Source organism: Felis catus, chromosome D4, assembly GCF_018350175.1.
Source record: "Felis catus isolate Fca126 chromosome D4, F.catus_Fca126_mat1.0, whole genome shotgun sequence".
NCBI classification, from domain to species: domain Eukaryota; kingdom Metazoa; phylum Chordata; class Mammalia; order Carnivora; family Felidae; genus Felis; species Felis catus.
The window spans coordinates 58,286,236-58,309,413 of NC_058380.1; the positions used below are offsets into that span (position 1 = coordinate 58,286,236).

A 23,178-nucleotide genomic window follows, 5' to 3' on the forward strand; every position below is an offset into this window, starting at 1 on the left:
CAGTTAATTATTTCCACAAGACAAATTCCTGGGTTTGGAGTTGCTGTGTCAGAGGGGAAGCTCATTGTAACAGCCAAATTTGCCCTCCACAAAGGTCCTTCTGATTTATATTCTCAGCAACAATGTTTCAAAGTGCTGGTATCTCCCCACATTCACCAATGCTGGCTTTTATCACCTTTTGATCTTTGCGAATTTGATAACCAAAAATGCCCCCTGGCTGGTTTAATCTATATTTCTAAGATGATTGGGATTTGGAACATTTTTTCCTGGGTTTATAGGGTGTGTGTGTGTGTGTGTGTGTGTGTGTGTGTGTGTGTGTGTATGTATTTTTCCTGGCAAAATGTCTGGTTTGTGTTTCTTTGATCTATTTGTAAGACCATCTGATATACCAGGACAGGAAATAGTGACCCTCTTTATTGATGAGGAAGCTGAGGTTCAGTGAGGGTAAGTGACTTTCCCAAGGTCACTTGGGCAACTAAGTGCTAGAAGCTGAGCCCTCCATCCTGGGCTTTAAGTCACTCTCTAGCACTGCACCCACTGCGTCCACTGATAGATGACCCTCTCCTATAGTTCTGGGAGAAAAAAAAATCAAGCCTGCCTTGTTTCAATTTAGTCTTGATTCTTAAAATAATCTATCCTGTAACATACAGTAGTGTTAGCAGAGAAAATATGTTCCGCCACTTACTGCTAAAGGAGCCGGAGTCCACAGTGGGCTGTGACCCTGTAAGAGCGTGCCCTCCATTCTGATAAATCAGGTCCTGGAAGGAGATTAGTGCTGACGGGTCTGGGGACAGTTAGCACGATTATTAACAGGACACCATGGCCGAAGACAGCTGGCTCAGCATGCACGTGAGCTCCTGGAGACCCCAAGTCAGGGCTAGACTCTGGGAGCAGACTGGACTGGGGGTTGTTCACCCACCTAGCCACACCCCCTAGGGATGGCTCTGCACTGCCCATTCACCCACCCCATTTGGCCCTGTTTGCACTGTGGCCACTTGTAGTGCCTGAGGTTAGAAAGAACTTGGTCCCAAACGTGGCTCTACCATGGGTTTACCTGTGCCCCTAAGCACCTCCCTGCTTCTCTCTGCCTCAGTTTCCCCACCTGCCCAGCCAGGATTTGGGGCATAATAATTTCCAAGAGCCCCTCCAGATCTAGCTCCACCTGCCCTGTCCATCTGTTGCCTGGCCTTTCCCGTCTGATCACCTGAGAAGATGCAGACCCACAAACGTGCTCAGTGGGACCTTGCCATCCTCTCACCCAATTCCAGGTGACAAACTGCTTTGCACAAAAGGTGACTTTATCTTTTCCTCCAGAGCTTACTTTCTCTTTTGAGCTGTCTTTAAGCTGCATGGCTAGTCTCTATGAATTACAAGCAGTCTCATTAATCTGGGGTCTCTCTCCCCACTCTTCATCCATTAGATGGTGTCGAAATTTGGGGTGGGGCTCACTTAGTGCCTTGACATAAGAGAGTTGGTGGCTGGCTGTGTGCTGAGAGACACCCATGCCAACTGTCAGCCCTTGAGACACATGGTCCTACAGGCATCAGTGCTGATACCCACAGGCTGTGGTTATCCCTCCCTCCCAGGGCAGACCTCTCCGGAAGTGGGGTGGCCTCAGCTACACTACAGGCCGCTGGGGCATGGGAAAATCCAGCCGCCCTCTCATGAGGCAGGAAGCTCCCCAGTCTTCCCGAGGCCCTCTCAGCTCAGGCACACCACACAGCCATCTCTGCTCCATGCCCGCACTCCTATGTAGGCGCTCTACCAGGCTTCCCTGGACTCCCTCTCGGAAGAGGCCCAGGCCCTCCTCGCTTTCAGATCTCTGCAAATCCATCTGAGATTTCTGTTATGCCTTAACCCCCCCGGGTTTGGCTGGGTTCCTGGCCCTTCTCAAGGACCCACCCCTCCAGCATCTGACCTCTGATCCTCTTCTCTCCTCCAGCCCTGGGAGTTTTTAATATTCGTTGGGGTGGAAAAAAATGACTGGCCAATGAGGCATCATTCTCAATCCTTTTGCCTTATACTTTTTCCCTTGTTCTTCGTAATTGCTCTCTGATTCTGCCGAAACAACCTTCTTGTCTGTGGTGCAGTGTGGGCGAGGCAAGAGCAGAAGTCATAAGGAAATATGGAAGCAGACGCCCCGATGCAAGGCCCGGATGTTATCTGGCCACACTGAGACAGAGCACTGAGAGGTTGTGGAGAGTTAGCGGCAGATCTGTGGTTGACCTTGGTTTACCCACTCTGCCTTGCTCAGAGCCACGCTCACATGCTAGAAATCCAGCTTTGCTTCAGATGAAAACCATCCTTGTACATGGGCTTCCTAGTCCTCTTGCTTTTGCTGCAAGGCCAAGCCCCAGGCAGTCAGAGAGCTCCCCATAGTCCCGGCAGCTGCCCAGATCATGTGTCCCAAGAGGGTGACTCGGCACCATCCTGGCCTGCTGCCCCTTCTCAGAGCTCCTGACATGCCTCCCCTACCTGCCTCCAGCCTGCATCAAAGCATGGAGGCGAGTGTGCAGGTTGGGCTGCAGTAGGCCGGTCTCCTCTCCCGGCTTTGATCAGTTAGCATCTCCCGATTCAGCTCTGGGCCTCATACTTTATTATTGCGGTTTTTACCCTTTATTGCTTACTTCTATTACTATACAAGCAATGCACATGTTATAACATAGGAAAATACAGATAAGCCAAAAGAAGAAAATAAAAACCACGCACAATATTGATATCAAGGGAAAACCCTTTGAACATCTTGGGGCCTGTCCTTATTTCTGCGTGCTTCTTTTTCATTCTGACAGAAAAAGGATCAGACTGTATACATTCTTTTTTATTTAATATAATCTTTAGGTCTTCATATTCTACCAAATATACTTCTGTGATATCATTTCCAACAGCAACATCGTATTCCAGTAAGCTCTGAAACGTAGCCAGCCATCCCATTTACTGGGCATTTCGGTATTTCTAATTTTTTTATATTATTAAACTGAACAATATGAAATTTCTGACATTTGGTTGCCCTTGACCTAAGAATGGCAATTTCAGTTGGTTTGACATAATGTAAATAATACTATGATGAACATCCTTAAGACTAATCTTTGTATGTTTTTCAATGACTCGCTTGTATTCCTAGACATTTCTAGAAATGCATTTGCTGAACCAAAAAGGATGCATACTTTTAGGCAGACCTACCCTTTTGTACACTGACCTCCAGGTATGTGTCCAAAGCAGACAAGAGAACCAAGGGATGAGGGTGAGGAACAGTTTTAGGAGAGGACTGTTGGGTGTCCTGGAAAGAGGCTTGGGCTTGGTTTCAGATGATGGACAGAAGTCCCAGCTGCTTCCTGCACGAGGCTGTGACCCTGGACCAGTTAGAGACTCACTCTGGAGAGCAATCAGCAGGGTTTTCATAATGGGACAACTGGTGTTTGTGTCAACAATATGGGTGGTTTGCCTAAGGTTTGGGCATTCCGAACTCTGTTGGACTTCCGTCATCCTTTGAAACTCTTTGCCTGAGCTTAGGACTCTCTGAGCCTTGAGATCAGAAATCCCCTTTTCCTGGGAAAGGTGATATAGAGATGAGGGCTTTTTAAAGGACTCACAATCGCCTCCATGGTTTTGAATGTTTAAAAATGCAGCTTGGCCTTGAGGGTGGACCCAGGCCTGGCTGTGGAGGGAGGTTCTGATGGATTCTGAGGCGGCAGGCCTCCTGAACCATTGAAGCGTGCAGGCTGAATTTTAAAAATAATTGTCCTTTTTAATGATGTAAAACATGTCATCTAGATTAAAAAATAAACACACTTTATTACTTTCCCAGTCCTTTCTTCCTCCCTCCCAGGGCCAGATGGGGATTGCTTGAATATTTCTGGCGTATTTCACATATTTAATAACGCCCTTGGAGGTTCTTCCAGATCTGATGAAATGTGGGATTGAACTCTGCCCATAGACGCTGTTCACAGAAAAGAACGCTGGTGGTAGGGGTGTGTGTGTGTGTGTGTGTGTGTGTGTGTGTGTGTGTGTGTGTTGGGGGTGGGGACCCATCCTATTTTGGAAGCAGCTGGGTCTACAAGTCAACAATTTTGAGCAACAAAGCAAATTGTTTCACTCCCCCCCCCCCCTTGTGCCTTTTGAGGGGGTGGGGTGGGGAGACAGGAAAAAAGAAATCACTGCAGCTAAGCAGACTAGAGCAGCTTCTGGAGAGAGTCAGGCCTTCCCTGACAGCTTTCTGCTAGCTCTCTTGAGCTGCAGCGAATCCAAGAAAATAATTAAAGCTTTAATTTATTTATACATCTTCTCTATAGATATTATAGATCCAACAATTGCCGCCTCCTAATTTATGCGCGCGGAGCCCCCCCCCCCCCCCCCCCCCCACCTCCCGGAGCCCGCGGCGGCCGAGCGCGCGCGGGGCCGCCCGCAGCAGCAGCAGCGGCGGCGGCGGCGGCAGCGGCGGCGGCGGCGGCAGCGGCGGCGGCGGCGGGCCGAGGCCCCTTCCGAGCGGCCCGGCGCCGTCAGCCCCGCGGCGACGGCCGAACAATGGCCTGCGGTGGCGAGCCCGCCCGGGCCGCCTCGGAGCGGGCGCACCTGGGTGATGGGCACCTCCCGAGACTCCCCGGGCCTGCGGGCCTGACAGGCGCGAGGCGGCTCCTTAATAGACTGCGGGAGTGTTCTCCGGGAGAAGTCTGCGGCGGTCCCCGAGGAGAGATCATCAGGCAGAGTGGTCCCCGGAGCAGGATTTATTAGCAGACAGGATGGGGAAGTTGATTAGCCTCCGCGGCTGAACGGACATCCTGTCAGACAGGCCTCTTAATCCAATCACTTACCTGTCGAGGGGGAGCCTCCCGCCTGCCGCCTGCCGCCCGCGGGGCCCCTGCTAACCTGCCCGCCGCAGAGCGGGAGCTGCGGGCCTCGGGCGTGGGCCCACCGAGGCGACAAACGCGCGAGGCTCGCCCGCCGTCTCGCCCTTGCCGGACCTGCTCTCTCAGTCACTGGGTCTTGCTGTCGAGGCAACCTCAAGGTGCGCGCCCTGGCGGTGACCCTCTCCTGCACGGAAACCTTACCTTCGGTGGCTCCCTATTCCCCACTCAGGAAAATACCTGCTCCTGGGTCTTGCCTCACCTGACCCTGAACCCCCTTTCCAGCGTCATCCCCCACGGCTCCCTCTCCCTGGGGCCTCTGCTCTGTGCAAACCCAGCTACCCTCCTCCTTTTTCTGAATCCTGTTGCTTCCCTTGCTCCAGTCATGGGATTTGGCTAGAATGCCCTCCCTCTTCCCCGCCTCCCCACCCCCCCCAAGTCCAACTTGTCCTTGGAGATCTGACTCACAAGCCTCATCTCCCCTAATTACAGCTCTCCTTCCTCCGTGCCCAGGTAATCTCTCCCTCCTGTAAAACTTTGTGCCAGGGTAAGCACTCTAGCCCCCCAGTCCTGCCTCCACCAACTTCCTAGCTCTGTGACCTTGGCCAAGTGACCTCACCTGTGCTTCTCCCTTCTGTAAAAGAGCATGATAGCAATAAGTTCCCCATAGGTTTGTCGTGAGGACAGAGGTTTGTGAGAGGACGTGTGTAGAAAGTTGCGTGTAATGCGTGGTGCATAGCAGAGCTCAGTGCTCAGCATGTGTCTTAGTCTGCGTCGGGTAGTGCTGGACCTATTACCTCCTTCACTGCTCCAAGTTCCATTATGATGGGGGCCAGACCTTCACCATCTCTCGCCCTCCCTTGTCTCTACCTGCCCCCAAGACCAAGGACAGTGCTTTACAGATAACACTGCTAAATGTTTGTTGAGTGAAGGAAGGAACCACTGCCACACTGCAGACAAAATATTGTGAATCATTTCAATGAGTGACCCCAGGAGGCCCCATCCTGGTTGATCTGACCACAGCAGAAGCAGAAAATTGAGGGACAGGGCCCCCATCTGCTTTTGTGTGGTGGGCATTGAGATGTGTGTGAGTTCTTGTCAAGAGTTTAGGAATTCAGACCCTATTGATCCACTGCATCTTCAAAGCCATCAATCATCATTAAGAAACAGGACCTGAGCCCCTGGATGGGGTGGCTGATACTGGGTAATTTAGAGGATTTTACACACAACACACACACTTGGCTAAAAGAAGTCAGCTAAGACAAGCACTGAACAGTTAGCAGACAGGCAGGGGAAAACCTGGGGAACTTGTAGAGACCAAGGGTAACCGACCAGGAAATACATCAAATTCCACTTCCTAGTGGAATCGCAGATTTTTGTGGTTGGTTGTAACTGTCTAATGAGCATTTCACTTTGGTAAAAGTGGATGCTGAGGTCTCACCCTAGTCCTGCCACCTCCTACTGATGGCTGCCTTTCACAATTCGTCAGTTTTGCCTGGGTCAGTGTCAAGGTCACTTGTCTGTGGTTTGGGCCATCTTCCTTATTTCCTTAAAAAAAAAAACAAAACAGAATAGCATTTTCCTGGCCTGATGACTGCATCAGGCAACGTTCCCATGCCTTGATGTTTTTCAGATTTCTAAACATGCCCTGTGATCTTGATGTGACAGAACACACCCCTGGAATTCAGAGCACCTTGGGCCTGGTCAGGCCCTGCTACTGACCAGTCGTGTGATCTTGGTGGGGAGGCAATCAATCTCACTGAATTTCAGTTTTTTTGTATCCATCAAATAGTGTAATATTTGGCTTACCTTTATAGGAGGAGAAATTGAAGTTTACAGTGAAGTAATTGATAGGAACGTGATTTGAAGAACACAGTACTATACAAAATTAAAGCAGAATTGCTGTCATGAAATCATTCCTAAAATATTGATTGCCCTCAATGCTAGGTGCTGGGAAAGTAGAGGTGGTCAAGCCTCAGCCTGTCCTCAGTGGGTTCGCCAGTAATGAGTTAGGAAAGGGCAATGAAACACCCCCTTCCCGGTCCCTGGGGCTGGCAAGGCTTCACAGAGGGAAGGGATTAGAATAGTTGAGGAAGAGGATCACAGGCAGAAGGACAGGAAGTTGTGGGTGGGAAAGTGGGAAGATGAAGTGGGAAAAGCAGATGGAAGCCAGATATGCAGGGCCTCGTAGCCTATGAACGAAGCTCACATCAGGGAAATGACAGAGTCAGGCGCGTTCTGGAGTTCTGGGAAGATGGCAGCCTGTGTGGAGCATGGGCTGTGTGGAGCCTGAGATGGAACATGGGCTGGAGAGGAGACAGGAGACGTGAGGCAGGGAGGGTGCTAGTGCAATGTCCAGGGGAGAGATGGTGAGGCCTGAGAACCTAGGAAGTCTGGGGCCTACATGCTGACCCTATGGCCTGGGCAGAGGGTAAGAGGGAGCAGAGGCAGGGGTGAGGGTGGGTGAGGTGATTAGGGAATCCTATGGAGTAGAGCTGAGGAAACTCTCCTGCATTATAAACTGAGGCTGGGAAGAGGGAAGGGGAACACTCATCCCAGCCCCTCCCACCCTGAGTCTCCCTCTGCCCAGCCTGTGGGCACTTCCTTGTGACTCTAGAACCCTTCTGGATAGGCAGGAGTGGGTAAGATGTGACGCCAGTGAGACTAATGTTGCTCAGGAAAAAAATCCTGTTGTTGAGGGAAACACTTCAAGTTTCCAAGATGATTATGGCTTTAAATCAGAGCCATGTGCACAATGTAGATTGGGTGTTGTGAGGCACAGGTCCCAGTTTCTCTGCCTCTTAGGAGTTGACTTCTCCATATAAGGCAAGGGGCTGTGGCCCAGCTCTGAGGAGAATAAACCATGATTTTCCTGAGTCACTGAACCATCATTTGAAACCAGGGGTCTGGCTCCTGAATATTCTGAGGTCCGGAAGTTGTCCAGTGTGAACTTGGGACTGTGGGGGCTCCTTGGTTCCCTGTGCAGAGCCCCCTGCTGCTCCTCTGTGCCCCTCCCCCGTTCCTCCCAGGGGCTCTGGGCAAGAGCAGCAGGCAGACCCCTGTGCCTGCTCACAGCCTGAGTGAGGGTGGAAGACGAGCCAGTGTTCTGAACGGGAGGAGTGGGGAGAATGATCACCACTCTGGTCTCTCCAGAGTGTGATGTTGGCTGGCTGTGCTCAGGAGCCCTGGCTGTGGGAAGAGGAGGGAAACCACTGGTTGGGGTTTCAGGGGAAGGGTCAATATTTTAGTAACTTCCGTATCCTCAGCACAGACTAGGTACTCAGCAAATGTGTTGTTGGATCAAAGACTCGCTGAGGAGGGGTAGTGCAGGTAGCAGAGCAGGAGAAGGGCACTCCAGACTGAAGAAGCCGCATGAGGCCTGGAGGTAGTCATGGTGGGAGATGGGGCTGAAGTGTGAGGGTCAGAGAGCTCAGGGGTGGAGGCACATAGGAACCACCCTGTTCAAATTCTCTCCTCATTTTGAACCCATTCTTGGGCAGCCTTCCAGGAGATATTCTGGCTGCCCTTGAATGCCTCTGGAGGCAGGGGGCTTATTCTTCCCTTGACATTTCTTTGTATCTTAGAGCATCTCTGACTATGAAAAAATGAATTCTTTTTAACACTAAGTGGGCACTGATTCTTTTAGGGGCCCCTACTGTTCCTTAAACTGCCTGCTTCTTTGGTGCCACATTGCCAAGGGCCTTGAGTGCCAGGCCGGTGTGTGTGTGTGGGGGGGTGTTGATCTTTATTTTGCATACAGAAGGAGTCCTGGAGGCCTCTGAGCAGGAGGACTGTGAACAGGCTGAGCTTTACACAGGAAGACAACCTTCCTGGCCAGGCTGGGGCTGGAGCCCTAGTAATAAGGCAACCGATGTCTGTCTCTCTGTACCTATTCATACCCATGGCATTAATTAACAGACTTGAGGGCAGATAACCAGTGATAACCATTTCTCTTGCACAGGTGCAAGGCCAGTGGCCATGGATGGGTATGGATTGAGAGGAAGCACATGTAAAAGTTAGTATGTTAGGTTTGTCCCAAATCTGGGCATCACGGAAGTCAGTGCCCCCCCAAACCCCACTGGGCCCCTGACATCTGTCCTTCTGCAGAATCAGAGATGGCAGGCAGGTGTAGGAACCTGGGATCTTGCAGTGAAGGGCATCTCCAGTTCTCCTCTGGACCTGATAGAGACAGGGGGCTGGAGGGCTGTAGCAGATGGCCATGGTGAGGATTGGCACTTGGTGGGAGAGGCGGTCAGCCCTCCACCCTGAGATCAGGGCTTCCCCCACCCCAGGATCCCTTCTGACCTTTGTGTTCTCCAAAAAAAAAGTCAAGGTGATGACAAGACACATCTATCGCATCTCAGCCATCATTGCAGTTGAAAGATGGGCCCGGAGCAGGTGGACTGCTTCAATTATGATGGATGAGGACGGTGACAGCTCTCGGGAGAGCCACGGGAACCTGGCAAGTGTTCACTCAGCTATGACTCCTCTGGTAGCAATTTGACAAGATCAGAGCACTTTACAGAAGTGGCAAGTTTGGGGACCTCGGGGTTTGCTTGGCCCGGGGACTCTGTCTGCGGAAGCCCTCAGCCAGCAACGCAGGGCAGGCTGCCCTCCAAGGAGGACCAACCCTGGGGAGGCAGGAGCAGCTGGTGGGAGGGGCTCTGCCTCATGAGGCCTCAGGGCCCCGGGCCTGGGCCTGGAATTTGCCTGCTTCAATCCCTTCCACCTGCTGACCGCAAGACCCCAGCATAGTTACAGCCACAACCTCCCAGACCAACTGGGCATCTTTGAGCCAGGCCGTCTGCTGGGTCCTGGGGGACAACGGTGGACAGTGAGATTCACACCCTGCTTCATGGCACTTTCTGTGTAGACTTTAAGTGAGGGGAGGGTCTGGGGCCAGACAGCCCCATCTGTTATTAACTGTGAAGCTCCTCTTTGAGCTTCAGTTGAATCACCTCTTTTTGGGTATGGTGGCTGGGGCTTCAGTGAGGTAACTTTCAAAAAACGTCCAGCTTGTCACAGGTGTTCAGCCAGTGCTGGTTTTCCTCCCTCACTGACACCATTGTCCTCTGGTGCATTTCTTTATTCATTCAGCAAACTGGCCAGAGCACTTCTGTGTGCCGGGCATTGGGCCTGGCCCCAGAGAATTCGCTGTGGTCCTATAGATGAAGGGCTCACATCTTGATCTGCTCAGGGAATGAGGATGCGGTTGGATTGGGCAGTCCCTTGGCCTCACCACCCCTTGGTGGTTGCTGGGTGGAGGTGCCCACCTTGCAGACTGATGGCCAGCACAGCCCTGGCTGCAGTGCTCCTGGACGCCTATGCCTTCCAGGTACCAATAGGCTCCTCTGCATCTGTTCTGCTCGGAAGTCAGGATCTGAGAGTTCCTCACACTGGAGGGTCATCTCCCTAGAGTTGGGGGGACCCCTGGTGTGGGCATTTCACCTTAGAGGTGGTTCTGTTCCTCCAATTCTTATTAAGTAACTTCTGTCTGCCCTGGGGGTAGGGGTAGGGACTGGGGAGGACTAGATAAGACTCGGGTCCTGCCCTCCGGGGGCTCTCAGGCTGCAGAATGGGAGTGCAGCATCAGGCACTGAAGACCATGCATGAGCTGGTAAGGTGGTCCAGTAAGGCATGGGCGAACTCTGAGGGGGGTGTTGTCCGTTCTGGCAGGGAGTCAGGGAAGGCTCAGAGAAGGGGCATTTTCTCTGGACTCAGAGGGATACGCTTAGAAGGAGCTGAGGAAGCTCTGCACTCAGGCAGGCAAAGCCTCCTGGGCAATTCTGCTCCCCTAAGCCTCAGTGTCTCCATCTGCACAGTGACAGGGCTGCCTCCAGGGGTTTGAAGGCCCTCCTGGCATAGACATTGGTGGGTTCATCCCATCACTTTCCCCTCAGAATATATTCCCAAGGGAGCTGGCCTATATCCTCCTCAGTAATTTGGGAGTGACTTTACTTGGGACTTCCCTCTGCACCCCAGACATACCTACCCCCCACCCTGGATATATGCTGTAGTCCTTTTCGCTTGCTTTGGAAGATTCTTGGTGTAGGTATGCCCACAGAGATATTGAATTACTACTTTTATGTGTTTTAACAAATGCTTGTCATTTTGACTGGACAAGAGGAGATTTAATGATGATGACAAGAATTTTTAAATCGCTCACTAGCTGTGTGTCTTTGGGAAAGTCACACCCCCTCTGGGCCTTAATATGCCCCTCAGTAAAACAGGGGTGTCAGTCCTGCCCGGCCCCATCCTGGGATTGGGTAAAGTGCCATCTCCAGGAAACAGAAGAGGAGACCTGGGGAGGGAAGGGTGGTGGGGACAGATGGAATGAGGGGCCAGCGTGCCAAAGGGGCTCTGGCCTGCTCTTTTAGCTTCTTGTTGGCTGTAGGTGGCTGTGACAATCTGAGATTCCGTGTAAGTGGTGGGAGGGGTGGCTTGCAATGTTTGCCTCCCTGGCCCCTGTGACCAGATAAGGACAGGGCTGCTTTCTCTCTCAGGCCACTCAGACTACTGCTCATCGGAGACCAGACCTTCATCAAGCTCGGAGGAGCCCACGGAATCAAGCCCACAAACTTACTTGGGCTCTTACCTCCTTCTCCTCTTGTTGCCTGATCTTTACCCTAACAGAGCAGAACTTTGTTCCTTCCGGGCCAGTGGAACAGACCCAATTCAGATGCCACAGACTAGGTCTGCAGGCTGAGAGGATCTGGTCACACTCCCCCCGTGCCCACCCCCTCCCCACCATGTCTCCGTCTACTAGCCAAAACTCTTCAAGTCCTTCTGAGACCGAGTCTCTTTCAACTTGCCAGGTTCACGTTTCGTGTTTCAAAGAACACAGGCTTAGGGATTCAGCTGACCTGGGTCTGATACCTGCCTCTGCCCCTTGCTAGCTGGGTGACATCGGGCAATCATTTGATCTTTCTGGGTCTGTTTCCTCACCTGAAAAGTGAATAGGGCCTATGTCAGTGGGTGGTTGTGAGGAATAACAAGAGAACATATGTGGTGTTTGAAGAACCTTTATGGTGTTTATACTCAGTCAAGTATCCCCCTTCCCCAAGAAGTGCTCCCTGCCGGTCCCAGGGCTACACCTCTGTGACTGAGCATATGACCAAGTGGAGCTAATCACAGTCCATCCTTGGGATTTTATACTCTAGCTGGGGAAACCAGTCCTCTTTCCTCTCTGTTGTAAAGATATAAGATGTAATCTTTAAGATGCCTGCAGATGTGGCTCTGGCCTTGGGGACAGGGACTCATCAGAAAAAAACAAGCTGAGGAGGAGCAGAGAAGTGGGGAGAGAGAGAGAGAGCCCTGTTTGCACTTGAATCCCTGGCCCAAATAATCTGTCCGTCCAGCATCAACCCTTCTGTCCTGCAGTTGCACCACTTGAGTGAATGCCTATAACAATTCCTTTTTGGATTAAGCTGCTTGGAGCTGGTTTTCTGTCATTAGCAACCAAAGGATCCCAATTCATATAAATATACAACAGCTCAGTAAGTGGAAGCTCTCAGAATTAACTGAAGTCAGGCCCTGTGTGGCTTGACGTTGGTGCTGAATTTCCATCCTCGTTGACCTCTGGCCACCTTGTCAAGAGGACTTGTGTATCCTCCCTGCCGCCCAGCCCAGACTCTAGAGCTGCCTCCGCAAAGCACGAAGCTGGCAGCAGCGCAGGACCATGTAAAACAGCACCATGGACAGTGGCAGCCCAGAATGCAGGCGCCTGCCACAGGACACAGACACAATCAAGCGGCCGACATCCTTCCCCATGTCGCCGCCTGATAATGAACAAGTAATTTATGTCCAAGAGTCAGTGGAGCCTGTCGCAGGCCAGGGCTGAAATGTTACTACGAGGGATTCCTATGAAGGTCATTGCCCTGCTCTTGTTGCTGTTAAGGGTTGTCTGTAAATGGCGTCCCCTTGGAGGTGTCCCCTTGTTCTCCTGGCTTCTTTGGGGGGAGAAGGGTGCACCTGTGAGGAGCTGGGCTGGGAAAAGCATTGGGCTTCTTTTGAGCCGCGCCCTTGCAGTGGCCCTGGGAGCCTTGCAAAGTTTGACTTTAAGTGGCCCACGGATGAGAAAGGGAGATCCAGGGCAGAATGGTGTGTGAATGGCTGTGTGGGACCTGGGAATGGGATCTGTGAATGGGGAGGGCAGGAATTGGGCATCTCTCTTTGAGGACAAAAAATGGCTCCTAAGACCTACCGTGTGAATTAATTTGAATCAAATGTTAGATATGATGGGAATAGTGTTCTGGGGACAAGGTAACAGAGTATCTCTTTAAGAGCATGAAAAAAGGAGGGGTGCCTGGGTAGCCCAGTCAGTTAAGTGTCCAGCTTCGGCTCAGTTTGATCCCCACATCTGCTTGGGATCCTATTTCTCTCCTTCTCTCTCTCTCTGCTCCTGCCCTGCTTGTACTGTCTCTCTTTCTCAAAATAAATACTAAAATAAACTTAAAAAAAAGCATGAAGAGAGGAAAAGGGATAAAGGAGAAAAGATAAAGCTGGGCTAGTGAGTAGGTGAATCACTCAACCCCTTCTTATGGGCCTTAGCTACCCTGCCTGTTCCTGGACTAGAGAGTCTTCCCCATCTGGAATGAAGGCAGAGCATGTTTTAACAGTCCCATTTCATGGATGACAAAACTGAGGCTCAGAAGTTAAGTCATGTAGCTTTTATGTTGCAGAGCTAGGCCTTTAGCCTTTGAATAAGCCAGTGCTCCATTCATTGCCCAGCCCTGTCTGCTATTCACAGAAATTGTGGGACAAGCAGTCGCATAGGGTCCTCCCCAGCAGAGGCTCAGAGGCCCCCTGTCTTTCCATCATTTCAGAGCAAAGGCCCCTCTGGAAGCTGAATGGCTGACTTCTGTTATAAGAGGGGAAGGCACCCCTTGAGAAAGGCCCTTGTCTCCTCAAGGAGGTTTGGTTGCTTGTGTGTGCAATGCCTCAGCTCAGCTGGGCCAGCTTCCATGGAGGGTCTGCAAATGAGATCAGTCTCTGGTTCTGCACCACGGGGTCCCCTGTCAGAGGCCTCCTTTCAGCTCCATCCCCCCTTTCCACATTGGATACTGCGGTTTCTGACCTGAGACATGATCAGTGCACCCTGAGCTGAGTGCTGTTTTCTTTTCCTCCCAGGTGAGGACGATGTTTAAATTTACTTGAAGGTCCTATGAAGGGGATGAAAAATAAATAACAGAGTGGGAACTTACCTACTAGAAAGAGAACATGCTAACTCAAGCCCAATGAGCCCTACTTGCTGCTCACCTCACCGCCATGTGGCCTGCGCTTCTAGAAAATCTCCCTAAACCCGGCTTTTCCTGGATGTCTTCTTGACAGAACTCTGGGAGGCAGGTAAGACCTGGATTATCAAGACTGCTTCACAGATAAGGAGATGGGGCTCAGAGAGAGAGAGAGAGTGGAGGGGACCGGAAGCTGGGCTGTGGGCCCTCACACAGGGCCTTTTCTTTTGCATCTCTGCCCACCCCAGCCCCAAGAGCAGGTGCAGAAGGGGCTGCCCAGATGCACAGGGCTCTGAGGCACCCAGTCAGATGCTCCCTGAGCAGGGCTGGGGGAGGCAAAATGTCTCTATAATGAGCACTTTCATCTGCAAGGGCATCCCCATCACAAACTATTGGTTTTTATTTTTAATGGAGAGATTTGTAAAAGGGGTGCATATTTATTTTGAAATATTGGGAAAGTAAAGATGGAAGGGGTCTGATCTCACCCTTACCTCTCCTGTCTGGCTGACAGTCCTTTCCTTGCCTATATCTCACGACCATGCCCTTCTCTGTTGCTTGCTAACCACTTGCACCTCCCGAGTCAGATAGACTGAGGCCAGTGTTCAGCCCCTCCACATTCTAGCTGTGTGACCTGGGGAAAGTTACCTAACTTCTCTGAGTCTCCATACCTTCAGCTATAAAAGGGGGATAATAATTAAGGTAACTGTTGAGGTCATCCAGACTGGGACACTAGGTCAGGACAACAGGCATAAAGCAAGATTGTTCCAGCAAACCAGGGTATGCGGATGCTTAGTGCTAAGAGGAGTTACCTATTCAGGGGTTGTTAAAAGGATGAAATGATAAAATGCACAGATTAATGAGCATAAAGCTGAGAGTTCAAGTTCTCAGTATAAGACAGCTTTCCTGTTATTATTTTGCATTCTTTCCATGCCAGGACATGTGGTGACCTTCTTTTTTTTATTGGTTATTATTATTGGCATTTCATTTTTATTTATTATTGGTATTTTTAATAATTTATTGTCATGTTAGCTAAAATATAGTGTATACAGTGTAGTCTTGGCTTCAGGAATAGATTCCCACGATACATTACTTACATGCAACACCCAATGCTCATCCCAACAAGTGGCTTCCTCAATGCCCATCTCCTATCTTCCCCTCTCTCTGCTCCCATCAACCTTCAGTTTGTTCTCTGTATTTAAGAGTCTCTTATGGTTTGCCTCCCTCTCTTTTTGTAACTTATTTTTCCTTCCCTTTCCCTATGGCCTTCTGTTAAGTTTCTCAAATCCCGCATATGAGTGAAAACATATGATATCTGTCTTTTTCTGACTGGCTTATTTCACTTAGCATAATACTCTCCAGTTCCATTCATGTTGTTGCAAATGGCAAGATTTCATTCTTTTTCATTGCCAAGTAGCATTCCATTGTGTATATGTGTATATATACATATATGTGTGTGTGTGTGTGTGTGTGTGTGTGTGTGTGTGTGTATGTATATACACACTACATCTTCTTTATCCATTCATCAGTTGATGGACATTTGGGCTCTTTTCATAATTTGGCTGTTGTTGATAGCTCTGCTATAAACATTGGGGTGCATGTGCCCCTGTGAATCAGCACTCCTGTGTCCTTCCTAGTAGTGCTGTTGCTGGGTCATAGGGTAATCCTATTTTTAATTTTTTGAGGAGCCTCCACGCCATTTTTTCAGAGTGGCTGCACCAATTTTCCTTCCCAGCAATAGTGCAAGACAGTTCCCCTTTCTCCACATCCTCTCCAACATCTGTCGTTTCCTGAGTTGTTCATTTCAGCCACTCTGACTGGTGTGGCATGGTATCTCAGTGTGATTTGTGTTGAGCATCTTTTCATGTGTCTGTTAGCCATCTGGATGTCTTCTTTGGAAAATTGTCTATTCATGTCTTCTGCCCATTTCTTCACTGGATTATTTGCTTTTGGGGGTTGAGTTTGGTAAGTTCTTTATAGATTTTTGATACTAACCCTTTATCTGGTATGTCATTTGCAAATATCTTCTACCATTCTGTTGGTTGCCTTTGAATTTGGTTGATTGTTTCCTTTGCTGTACAGAAGCTTTTTATCGTGATGAGGTCCCAATAGTTCATTTTTGCTTTTATTTCCCTTGCCTTTGGAGACATGTCAAGTAAGAGATGCTGCGGCCGATGGTGACCTTCTTTTGAGGGAGAATAAAGTGTCTGAGCTGAGACTCCTCATCTTCAGCTCATGTGTAATTCCACACAGTGTTCAGTGTTGGCATTTGATTCTCCTTTAAGGCTGGGTTGGGAATGATCCTGATGGCTCTGAAGTGCCCCTGCCTGGAGACCTTGGGCTATGATGGGATGAAGTCATATGTGGTCACTGGCCAAGATCCTGGAGGGCATACATCTGAATTGGGGATGAAGGCCATGTTTGTAGGAGTATTCCTCTGTCTTCTGCTAATACTTGTCATTGCTTATGACAGGATGTAGGTTGTGAGGTGGGCAGGTGGTGGGAAAGACCGTGCTGCTCAGTTAAGCCTAGAAAATGCTTCTGGAAAGGTCACTCCTGGGAGTTGGTCTTGGGGGCTGGGATTGGATAGCCCTGATGCCATACCCTGGAGAATTCCAGGGAAGCTGCTGAGGGGTCCCGGTAATTCAGAGAAGCCACAGAAGAACAATTAGGAATCCTTCATCCCTGGGTGTTGTTAACCACAGTTACCATCTAAGGCTGGGCCTTCCAGTCTGATGCAGGTATATACGTGTGCTCTAAGGGAAGGCATTTCATAGCTCAAGGTGGATACACCCAGATGTAACTTTTTTTTTCTTGTAAGTGCCCCAGTTTCCTTGCTTGTGCTCCTGTTCTGCCTGATGCAAAAAAAAAAAAAATCAATCTAGTGATTTCTTATGGAAGTCATTAATATTTAGGGACTTCTCAGTGACTTTAGGTTTTAGAGCTTTGTCATGCTCAGGATTGTTCCCTCATCAGGATTTTCTGTCTGACCCACCCTGTGGGTTGAGACTAAGTGGTGAGAAGGCACTGTTACTCATCCTCTATCTCCTTGGTCCCTTCTGGCCTGTGTAGACATGTCCCTTTGGGCTGAAAACCCACTGAGTATGGCTGCAGCCAATTCTGAGGGTCATTCTGGCCACAAAACTCTGATTGGCTCACAGCCTTCTCTTCCAGCCAACTTCAGTGCCCACTTTGGGAGCCATGAGAATTTTCTGAATGTCTTGCTCTGTAGTCTGGGGCTGCAGGAAACTGTGGGGTTGGGGGCAGCACTGGCTGTCTCATGTCTAGGTCTACCGCATCACCCACCCTGTTCTCTAACCACTGCTTTCTCTCCAGCACTGGGTGCAGGCACACAGGATCTCTGCTCTGGGGTCTCCACGCTTGTCTGGGGGCCTCTAGCATTTTCTCCCCTCCTGTGAGATTTCATTTGAAGAGGGTGGATGTCAGGGGCCTGAGTGCCTTTTCTCTAATCTGGGTGGGCAGGTGGATCCTGCCTTGTCTATCCTACACTTGGGCCGTAGCTCCTGAACTTAAAACCTAAGAACTTGGGACTTTTATTCTTTGGTCCTATTCAGACAACTGCCCTCTGGGGTAATGATGAGAGTGGAGTGGGGCATGAACGCTCTCATGTGGGGTGGGGGCCATGGAACTAAAGGAGTACGAGGGAGACAGTGAGAACAAACTGATTAATGTCTCAAATTCATGTCTTGTCACAGGGATGTTAAAAATAGAGTAGTATTGCATATACTCTTTTATTAACTTCTTTTATACATCATGAATATTTACCAGGGTCATTATATGTTCTTTTGTAATATCATTTTAGTGACTGCACTGCATTTCATTGTGTACAAGTCTCCGAATCAAGCCATTTCCGTTTTGTTGGACGTTCAGGTTGTTTTTCACCTTTTTTAGTCTCAGAAAAAAATGCTGGGACAAGTTTCCTTGGACATAATCTTTGTGCACATCTCTGTTTCCTCAGAATACATAAGGATGTTTATTTTAACATAGCCATGGGAGGATATTCCCACCTCATCTCAACACAAGCTCCTGTGCACATCTCCTGTGCAGACACACATGCACACACACACGCACACACATGCACAGGCACACACTGCCGCACACAGTCTTGAGGTTGTGTCTGGCACAGCGCTCGGCACAGAGCGGCTGCTCCAGTGAAAGTGTTCATGGTTCTAAGGGAGCGGGAGACACGGGTCTATGGAAGGGGGGGCAGGGGAAAGGGATCGTACATATTCTGAAGAAGATGCCCGGAACTTGGCTTTGAAGGAGCAGCGGGGTAGAAAATAAACAGAGACAGAGAAATGGGTAGTTCAGGCAGAGGAAATGGTGCAGGAAAACGCCCAGAGGTAGAAAAGTGTGTGTTTAGGGAAAAGCAAGGAGTCTTGTTGTGGAAGGGCATGGGGGGTGCAGATGTCCAAAAAAGACGGCTTTGAATGTGGCAGAGGAGAACCCCCAGTTCTTGCCCGATTATGAAAACTCTCCAGCCGGGAGCGATACAGGTGCGCCGGGAGTATGGGTGAGTATAGTTGTCAGATAAAACACAGGATACTGTTAAACTTGAATTTCAGATATAAAAATGAGTCTTTTTTTTTTTGTACACATATGCTCCAAATAAGCATGGGGCACGCTTATCCTATAAAATGACTCATTATTTATCTGTAATTTGGACTTAACCGGGCATCCTGTATTTTTATTCACTAAATCTGGCAAGCCTGTGTGTAAAGAATGCAGGAAAGCCGTAGCGTCAGAGGCGTCATTACCATTTTTTGGGCCATTGCTTCATGAGCAAAGACAGATCGAAGTGTGTGAATCCCCACTGCACCTAAATGCAGATAAACATGACGAACGGTAATGGCTCCAGAGGAGCCAACGGGAGCATTTCCAGGAGCAGGTGAGCGATGGGCATGCTGGAAACGAGCATCTGGGCGCTAGAGCTCAGGCCCCACCTGCCGTTCCTGCAGTGAGAGCTTCCCAGGGAGTCTCTTCTGAAGGAGCGAGGCTCTGGTCTGGAGAAACAAGGCTGGAAGTGGCCAGTGGGTCCCAGGCTAGCCTACTTAAAGTCCATTCTGCTCATACAGGGCAGAGTTTTAGCAATATTATGAGAGGCTTGTGTGGGGGCTTGCCTGGAGCCCAACTTCTATTTGGAACCCTCTTTCTATGGTGATAGGAACTCTGTGGTCCTTGACTGGAGGGGAAGATGGAGGCATCAGAAACGTACCCCCTTCAATGCAACGCTGGCTGCAGTGGTCTCTGGACTAGGAGAGTCAGGGGAGGGAAGAAAGGGGAGGGCATGCGTATTATTCTCTCCAGCAGTCAGACCCTCAGGGGAGGAAGTATCATTTACCATACACCAACTAAGAGCTAAATTCTTCGGGTACATTATCTTAGGTAATTTTACAACACTTGTTTGTGTTAGCCCATTTTACAGAGGTGGAAACTGAGGCTCAGAGTGGTGAAAGAACCTACCTAAAGTGCAAAAACAGCAGAGCCAGGACTTGATCTATGTCTACATAGCTCCAAAATCTTGGTTCTTTTTTTCTGGGTCACACTAGCAATAACTCCCACCGTGTGCCTCAGGACTAGATGTCAAGATCCCACATTCCTGACTCTCTGAGCTGCCCATAGCTCCTGATCCAGACTGTTTCAGCATGTACTGGCCAGTCATTTATCTACCAAGACTCTTGCTCTGTGAAGCCAAAACTGGTGGCTCTTGTCATGTGCCCAGGAGGAGCTCAGTGTCGCTCCTTCTTTTCCCAAAACCCCTTTCACCTCTGACTACTTAGTCTCCGGGCTTTGTGAGCCTCAGTTTGCACCTGTTCGTGAACCTTCTGGAATTATTGGTGACCCCTAGGGGAGAGCTTCCAGGGTGAGGGATGGGGCAGGAACTGAATTGGTTCTCTCTTCCTCTTGGCTGCTCCAGATGTGTCCATAGAGAGGAGAGAGGTGAAAGCCTCACAGGCTACAGCTGTCCAGGCAAGAAGAGCTGGTCCACTTGCTTAAATGCTGATCATTCTATACTGAGCTCATCTGCCTGGACTGTTTGATATCTGATGCCTCAGTAGGCATCAGAGGTTTCACTCCTGTGAAGTACTAAGATAGTTGTCCTGATGGGGGCAAGGTTGCCAGATCAGATATAGGATACCTAGTTAAATGTGAATTTCAGATAAATAGCAAATAACTTTTTAGTATAAGTAGGTCTCAAATAATAACCATCTTCCCAGTGATCCTGAGGGCCTATGGCTGATCCAGAAAGGTGACTGGGGTTGTTGCCTTTGTCCCCAAATTGTCCCAAAAATATACTAAAAATTATTCATTACTTATTTGAAATTCACATTTAGCTGGGTGTCCTTTCTGGAAACTGTAGATAGGTGGGTGGTCCTCCTTCCTTACTAGTTCAGGGACCCAGGCTCTAACACTTTCTGGACCTGTCACCTTTAACCCGTGGCTGTCAAGGTTCGTGATGCTTATTTGCACGAGACTAATGGAAAAGGAATACGCATGGAGGATCACATGGGGTTTATATGTGAATAGACCACATGGTTCGCTGTCATGGTTCTGCTCTCATTCCATTCACCAGAACCAAGGACATGGCCATGCCCAACTTCAAGGAACTCCGGGAAATGTAGTCTAGCTCAGTGCTCAGGAGAAGTGGAAAGAGGTTTCACAAAGAGCTGGTCAGTTTCTACTATTAGAAGGGGCAAGGGGTGCTTTTAAAAGAAGGAATGCTGTCTTCTCTAGGGTCATCTTTTTCAGTCTACAGTTTATTTCAGCAAACACTCACTCCAGGAGGGAACAAACCTGTGCCTGTGTTTGTTGATGATAATTCTTCCCTCTGCTTCCCTGGCAGCAAACAAACAAACAGAACATTTATTTCCTCTGTGTTGAGAATAGTTTTCTCTAGACAAAGGCTTGGTAATGGATTATCAAGTTTTATGTTCTTAAACAAGCAGCAGGAGGGAGAGTTAAAACTTGAATCTTGGCATCCGACAGAACTGGGATGGATCCTGGTAGAGCCTGGTATCATCTACTAGCTGTGGGACCTTGGACAAGTTACTTAACCTCTAAGGGCTGCAGTTCTACTATCTGTGAAATGGGGCTAATGGCATTTATCTAGTTGGTTTCTATGAGGACACAGCATGGTCCAGCACTTGGCGTGTGACTGGAGCTCAACAAACAAGAGTGACCTCCCTGCTCCTGTCCCTTCTATGTTCCTGTACCAGGGCCTTGTCTTGATCCTGAGCTGAGCCTGTCTGGGGGACTGATTGGAGGGTCCTCCAGGAATCTGACTGCAGCACTGCGGCAAATCGATAAACTCAGCTTGGCAATAAGCCTGGAGTCATTAGCAAGGAGTAAATATCTGTCTGAGGACTTTTATCCTGGTCTAAGTCCACCATGGACTCATGTGTAGGGCCTGTGGGGAGGGAGCTGCACTGGGTAAGCATGAAAAGGACTGTTCTAATCAAACCTCTGCAAATCACTGGAACACAAGCCTCCTTGCAGCAGCAGAGTAGGGAAGAGGCAGTCCCCAGAGAGACACAGACTGGCTGCGGACTACCTACGGTTCCCAGCACATCTGTGGTGGAGAAGGCCTGGTGGAGGGTGGCTTACAGGTGGCCCCAAAACAGGGGTGGGGTGTTCTCCTATGATTTGGTGGGCGCTGAAGGAGGAGATGAAGCAGTAGCTGATAGGACTTGCTGATAAAAATACATGAGCTTTCCGGGACCAGTTAAGGAGGTACTGAAAGCAGCTAGCAATTTGGAATTATCAGGTGGAGGGAGTACAATGAATCAGTGAAACATTGGCATCAGTAATGATGTGATTCTATTTTAAACCCAGAGCTGGCATGGCTGGGCTAACCCAGGTTACTTTATTTTCGTCAAAGAATACCTCCCCCAAAATGGTACATATATACAGCGAAATAAATTATTCAACTATAAAAAAGAAGGAAATCTTGCCATTTGCAGCAGCTTGATGGACATGGAGGGCATTATGCTAAGTGAAATAAATCAGACAGGGAAAGACAAATATCATATGATCTCACTTATAGGTGGAACCTGAAAAAAAAACCCAAAATAAAAAATGATCTTGTAGATACAGAGAACAGATTGGTGGTTGACAGAAGCAGGGTTTGGGAAGTGAGAGGAATGCATGAAGAGGTCAAAAGGTACAAACTTCCAGTTATAAAATAAATACGTCACGGGGATATGATATACAGCATGGTGCCTATAGTTAACAATACCGTATTGTATATTTGAAAGTTGCTGAGAGAGTAGATCTTAAAAGTTCTCATCACAAGAAAGAAAAATTACAACCTTGTGAGATGATGGATGTTAACTAGACTCACTGTGAGCATTTCACAATCTATACAAATATCAAATCATTGTTATGTATCTGAAACTAATATAACATTATATATCAATTATATCGCAATAAAATTTTTGTAAGTAGTTTGAAGGAAAAAAAAAAAAGAATAGCTCCCTCAACCAAGTCTGATTGTTTGTTGCATGAGTGTGTCCCCCTTGACTCCCAGCCCTCAAATGGTTTGCCTTCCCCTTGGGGGTCTCTGCCCTCCAGAGATGGTTTGCCAGCTTTGATTCAGACCCAACCTCTCCATTCTTTTCCTGCTTGCACCCCACAGCCCTCCTCGTGGAAAGATTGTCTTCTGGTTTCTGAATCATTCATTTCGGTTGTGTGGCTCTTGCCTGGCAGAGCTTTTTCTGCTCTGAAAAACTCCGATTGCAAATAGTTCAATAATACATGTCCTCCTGAGTTTTAAGATTCGGGCTTATGTAATTGGAAATCTGGATGTGAAGCAAGTTAAAGTTGATGCCAGAAAGACAGTAAAATAATTAATCACATTGCTCTGTTTAATAGATTCAAGGGCACAGGGACAGCTTTTCAGCCAGGGTGAGTCCTCAGGAGTGGCCCTCACTGTCATGGTGATCTTGGCAGGCCCTGGGGAGAGGGCCCCAGAAATCAGCCTCAGGGGTCAGAGGATGGGGCCTCCTCAGGGTGTGCTCCCAAAGCACACCGCAGCCCTGCTTATAAAGGTGTCAGGCGTCTGTTACCCTCTGTTCATCCCTCCCTCT

General features: G+C 49.2%; 1 protein-coding gene across 7 annotated transcripts in view; it reads left to right on the forward strand.

The window, feature by feature from the left end:
* Nucleotides 1-23,178, forward strand: part of MELK (maternal embryonic leucine zipper kinase) — a 218,945-nt gene that overhangs the window by 131,454 nt on the left and 64,313 nt on the right. For all 7 annotated transcript variants that reach the window (XR_006589002.1, XR_006589005.1, XR_006589003.1 and 4 more), the window contains exon 17: nucleotides 13,971-14,186. The gene's annotated coding sequence lies outside the window, so the exon portion shown is untranslated. The remainder of the gene's footprint in view (nucleotides 1-13,970; nucleotides 14,187-23,178) is intronic.